Raw genomic sequence first — 6,289 nt, forward strand, 5'->3', positions numbered from 1 at the left:
CACCTAGTTTGTCAAGGAGTGAATTGAGCCAAAGTAACTCAGTGGTGGCATTTGCAAGTGACCGATACATAGATTCAGTATTCACAACCATAGTTTTTTCTTTGAGAGTTCTATCAAATTAAATGGACCCATAAAAATGTAGTAGGCATTGGTTGGACGATCATCTAGGCACCTTGCCCAATAAACACTAGAATAAGTTTTACGAATGAGAGGCCATTAGGGATGGTCTTCTTGAAATAGCAAGGTAGAGTGGTCGTTGCATAAATTGACTAGAAACAAGATGTCTATCGGGTTAAGGAGAGACATTGTAGACCACCAACTGCACTTTGATACAAGGTAGGGTTCGAGAATAATCCACCTTCTGTAGCAGATAGTTGGGATGAAGTTGACATGGGATTGATGGTGAGCTTGGCCAAAGACATGCAGCTACGTTCAATAGATATTGTTGTTGAGCGAGAGAAATAGACTAGAGGAAGCGATAATTGTTTCCACTCTAAGAAAGTAATGAAGAGACCTAAGTCATTTTATGAGAGTATCTAATGCAGGACAAAATAGTGATTATTTTGCATATTAGTTTTAAAAGATAATTCATATGGAAAAACACAAGATAATAGCCCAAAAATACAGAGAAACACCTCTAATATTCAATTCAAAATTATTAAATTCAAGAATGTTGAATATCAACTCACAAACCGGACTATATAGTTGAAAATTAGCTCACAAGTTGGGCCGTATAGCTAAAAATCATTCTTATCAGAATTTTACCAAAAATAGAAAAATTTTAATAATTATGCCAAAATTAAAGATGTAATAAAATAAGAAATCTGCCAAAAATTTGACCCAAATCGGATTCAGAATCACTTCCTAATCGATAAATGAAATATTACCATAAAAGGAAAAAATAACTAAAAATGGGGATTCGGAAGGGAAAAGAGTGGATTGATCTCGGAAAAGATGCATTTCAAGCAAAGTTGGGTGACCATGACGTGCGTAGCAAAAAGAGCTTTCCGAATTGGGGTCATATGTGCGGTTACAAATATCTGTAGCCAAAATTATGGTCAAAATACCAAAATGAACCCAAAACTGCCCCAATTGGAAAAAAATCACAATTACCTACCCTCTAATGCCCTGATTTGCAACTTAATGTATCTAAGTACTATCAATATACCATTTGACAATTCAGCATTATTTGATTCGGATCCTTCTGCATCAGTATCAATGGAAAGTGGATGAGAGCATGTAATGATAATGTCGTCAATGTAGATGAGGACATAAAGCATCACAAGTGAGTTTGCTATAAATCAATAGTGAGTTGTTAGACTTTGAAGCAACAAAGCCAAATTGTAAGAGATGATTAGATCTTAGAAATTTAGGCTCCCAGAGCCAGTTTCAAGCCATCTACAGAGTGTTGAAGCTGACAAACATGAGTCAAATGTGCCATATCATGAGACTAGGAGGTTCTGTCATGAAAATGGTTTTCATTCAAGAGCCCCTGCAAAAATGCATTCAGTATGTCAATTTGATGTAGAGACCAACCTACCTCCCCTTACCAAGCATGCAAGTGGAAAGTAATATCTTTTAAGTTTCACTTGTAAGACTCCCAATTTAGAATTAGAGGGATCTAACTTGTGCCATTGATGTGATAGAGGTATTACTGAAAAAATATAAAAATGTTAGGTAAAAATATCCAATCCAAGAGAATCACTAGTAGAATGAGAATGAGTAAATTATTAGACACTCTTGTAGTATGGATCCATAATACTCCCATTCAATCATATAATGTTATGTCGATTGAAATTATACTTATATAAGAAATTTTAAAATTACATGATATGTGGTAATAGGATAAGCTTTCCATGCCATCCATACTCCAAGAGTAATTAATAATTTTCTTAAGAGGAGATGTCATCAAACAACAAATCCCAACCATCTCATGGTGAGAGGGAAAACGATACCACTCAACCCTTCCTCCCTTTGTCATCTAACACCAAGGTGCCCCCCAGACACTCCATGGGTAGAAAAGGGACAACATACCCCTCCCTTCAACTCCTAAGGCTGATTTCTAGAAGCATTTGTACCCATCAACAACCCTAGGGGCACACGGTAAAAGGGATGAGGGGGTTGAAGAGTTAGCCATATATGCAAACAATGCATGGTTTATTGTTAAACTAAAAAAACCTTTTGAATTCTAATCCTCATTGGAACTAGAAAGTCTAAACATTGTGCCCTAAAGTATAAGCAGCAGTGGGAGGGAAGAAGGGTTCCCATGAGGCTACCTTAAATATTGTGCTCCTAGTATCTACCCAATCTGATGAACAAATACATGCTACTTTGTATTCTTGCCATTTCTACCCAATCTTGATCATTTTTTTTAGAATCCAATACAAAAGAAAGAAAATGCAAATTCCACACCTAGTATATACGCTTGGAAGTAAAAAGGGTAGAAAAATCAGTATATTAGTTATACTCCAATGTGGAGAGACGTGGATGATGTAGACATATGAAAAGAAAAAGCTACATGTGTTTATTAGCTCAAAGTTGGCTATTAGGGGTCTATGATGGAAAGGGTTATCTTGAAAGGCTCAAACGTTGATCCTAATCTAATTTTTGTCATATCCCAATTATATCCACTATTTTACCCAAACCATGTAATAATATTCTCAAAAGAAGTGTCCAATTCAACAGATCAATGAACGCTTATCACAAATTACTGCATTTGTAGGCTCTCAATCTTTTCCAAAACTCATATGAATACTTAAGCAAAAAAGTTCTTTAGCTACATGTGTCAAACTATCTTACCACAAAGTTTGGATGAGTGCATTAGGGGTTCTTTGAATGCTTTAGCAAAAAATGATTATGGTGGGTTTGGTGAATTCACGAAGATGGCTATGAATGAGAATGAGTACACATGTGAAAAGGATGCACGTGTGATGCAAAAAATTAGCACATGAAAATATGCCACAGAGTTCCAACAAGTATTTTAAATACCGAATTTGTACCACTACCCCCAACTTAAATGAAATAGGACAATGTTAAAGAATCAAAATTGAATGGGGAGTAATTAAAATGGGTAGAATACATCTAATGAGTGACGATGGTAGCTCACTTAACAAAAAGGCAAAGAAATAAAATAAGAGAAAATAAAAATAAAATAAAACAAACAAAACAAATAAAGAAAAACATATCTGCGTGGTGTGATTAAGGTTAATAGTCCAGATCCACAAGTGGAATGTCTTCTACTTTTGGAACTTGCCTATCAATTAATACTTTAAGGCGTTGACTATTTACTTTAAAGATCCGACCATCCTTAGGATCCTTTATTTCTACTGCCCCATTTGCAAAAACATTCTTCACTACAAAAGGTCTGGTCCACCTAGACCAAAGTTTTCTTGGGTGTTTATGAAGTCTAGAATCATATAAGTATATTTGGTCATCAGGCTTAAACGTCTTTCAAAAAATATTTTTATCATGAAATGCTCTCATTTTAATCTTATAAATTTTAGACTTAGGCAAATATCTCAATTTTACTCTTGGTGCTTCCATACTTGAAGGAATCTGATTTTCACCTTTCTTAGGCAACTCCTCAAATTATGGTTGCCATGCTTGTGTTCCATAATCTTGAGTTTTATAAAAAACAGTACAAATATCAACAATATCGGATGAATCACTAATAGTATCAAACTCAGAATTAACAAGAGAATATTCAAGGGGATCAAAATCATGAGTTGTGTGAATTTCCTTGTCTATGAGTGTGTCAATTATGTAAGTTTGGTGGCACTCGTCATCTATTGACTATTTCTCAATATGGAAAATGTTGACCTCCATGGTCATATTTCTGAAAGATAATTTCATCAACCCATTCCTGCAATTTATAAGTGTATTAGTCGTAGTAAGGAAATGTTTACCTAATATGATAGTTTCAACAAATTGACGCTATCTAAGAGTGAGACCTTCATAAAAATAGCTAATTAGATGCCAGCTTTCATAACATTAATGGGGACACCAGCTAAGTAACTCTTTAAACTGTTCCTATGCTTGATATAAAGTCTCACTATCCTTTTGTGTAAAAGTTGAGATTTGCCTTTTCAAAACATTAGTCTTATGATGAGGAAAGTATTTATTGAAAAAAATTTGGGTCATCTCAGCCCATGACCCAATTGACTGTGGTCTTAATGAATACATCCAACTCTTCACCTTATCCTCTAGTAAGAAAAGAAAGATTTAAGTCGAACAACATCTATAGTGTCAGGTTGACCATAAAATGTAGCAACAACCTCTTCAAACTCCCTAATATGCATGTATAGATTTTCACTCTCTAAATCATGAAAAGTAGAGAAGTTGTATTATTCTTAGTTTGAAATCCATTGGAGGAATATTTGGTGGAAATCTAATGCATGATGGTGTTGCTATGCGTGGAGGGTGAAGGTACCCATGTAGAGTCCAAGGTTGATCTTCATGCACGCTCATTTTTTCGAGACTAGATGGATTATCAAACAAATAATTAGAAAAATTAGACACTAACCCTGACTCTAACACAAGTCTACAAGCAAAAAGACCCAAGGCGTCTCTATACCTATGCATGCGAGGTACAGAAAAATGCAACACTAAAAAAACTATAAAAAGAAAAAGAAAATAAAATAAAGATGCAACAAACTAAAAGGGGATGCAGATCGTCAAATCATTTTTGAGTTGCCTCTAACTAATACGAAATAACTTGAGTAGCCTCAACAGGAAGTGTCATTAAGGAGATCAAATAGGGAGAGAAGATCGGCAATTTCAGATGATTACATTATTTATCTCCTTGAGCATGAGTTTGATATAGGATTGGAAGATGATCCAATCTCTTACAATCAAGCCAAACAAAGTGCTAACTCCCAAAAGTGGATAGGTACAATGCTAGATGAGCTAAAATCTACAAAGGAAAATGATTGGGATCTTGTTGAATTGCCTGATGGTATTAAATCAATTGGTTGTAAATGGGTCTTCAAAACAAAGTGACACTCTAAAGGCAATGTCGAAAATTATAAAGCATGTCTAGTTGCAAACAGCTTTACTCAAAAAGAAGGCATTGACTATAAAGAGACTTTCTTTCCTATTTCATCGAAAGACTCTTTTAGAATCATTATGACACTTATAGCTCATTATGGTTTAGAGTTTTATTAGATGGATTTAAAGATTTATTTTCTCAATGGTGATGATTACGCCCAAAGAATAATGTGGTAGTTGTAGCACAGCTTTGGAGTATCGATTCCACAAGAAAACAAATTAAAAGAATAGTAGAAGGAACAAAAAAACTAAAAAAAATATGAAATGATTAATGGAGAACAAAGATTAATTTTAAATGCAAATTAAAGTAAAGCAAATTGACTTACGAAAAAATTACTCAAATTTGACGAACAGTAAAGTATTGGGAATCCCTTGCACAAATATGATATTTTAATTATTTTTAATTCATTGAATAACTCAATTGGGAAGTCAATTTTCAAAATTCTGAATCAGGATGTATAGAATTATAAATCAAAATTAAACCAAATGTAACTATTTGAAAAATCATTTATCAACTTTAAAATACGTAAATTATAATCATTATTGAGAAAATCCAACGACGACAATTTACTTAGGGAGCGATATTGTAGTAAAGAACTAAATAAATATAGATAAATAACTAATCTAAGCACAATCAAAGAACTAATCCATTAGTAGAAAAGGCATGACTGAATCCAAAACATAATAAATTCTATGATTATTCGGAAAAGAAAACATCAACAATGAATTGAGAATGATAAAATAAAAGAATTTTAGTAATTGAAAATCAAATACATAAATTAGAAATAAATTAAAAATACTATATAATGTGCAAGTTCATCTCTAACCTGACTTGAGAATTTAATTACCATAAATATAATGGATAACAAAAATCTCAAGAGAAAAATAAAGCAAAAGGCGATCATGGAAGTGATTTTCTCCTCTATTCAAATTTGCCTCTTGTGCCTATCCCCCCCTCCATTTCATGCTAATGATATGCTTATATAGGGTAGGAAAGAAACCCTAATATTTTTGTAATTTCCACATAAAAAAATCACATAAATTTTAGGACTCATTTTGGCAGTTACGTACGCACTTTAGAAGTTCGAATTCTTATTAGAGATAAATATATAGCCCTTTAAGATATCTTTCTACGGCATCAAGAATTGCATCAATCCAATATCTGAGTCAAAAGTTACAATTAAAATACTAAAATATGTTCAGGCTGTCTCCTAGCGAATTTCAGACTTGGACTTCTTGCAGT

The 6,289-nt window shown here is 33.5% G+C and overlaps 1 non-coding gene across 1 annotated transcript; it reads left to right on the forward strand.

The window, feature by feature from the left end:
- The first annotated feature begins 3,987 nt into the window (after positions 1-3,987).
- On the forward strand, positions 3,988-4,094 carry LOC122308607. The gene has a single exon (XR_006242126.1). It is a non-coding gene; the product is annotated as a small nucleolar RNA R71 (small nucleolar RNA).
- Positions 4,095-6,289: the final 2,195 nt, after the last annotated feature.

Source organism: Carya illinoinensis, chromosome 4, assembly GCF_018687715.1.
Source record: "Carya illinoinensis cultivar Pawnee chromosome 4, C.illinoinensisPawnee_v1, whole genome shotgun sequence".
In the NCBI taxonomy this organism is placed as follows: domain Eukaryota; kingdom Viridiplantae; phylum Streptophyta; class Magnoliopsida; order Fagales; family Juglandaceae; genus Carya; species Carya illinoinensis.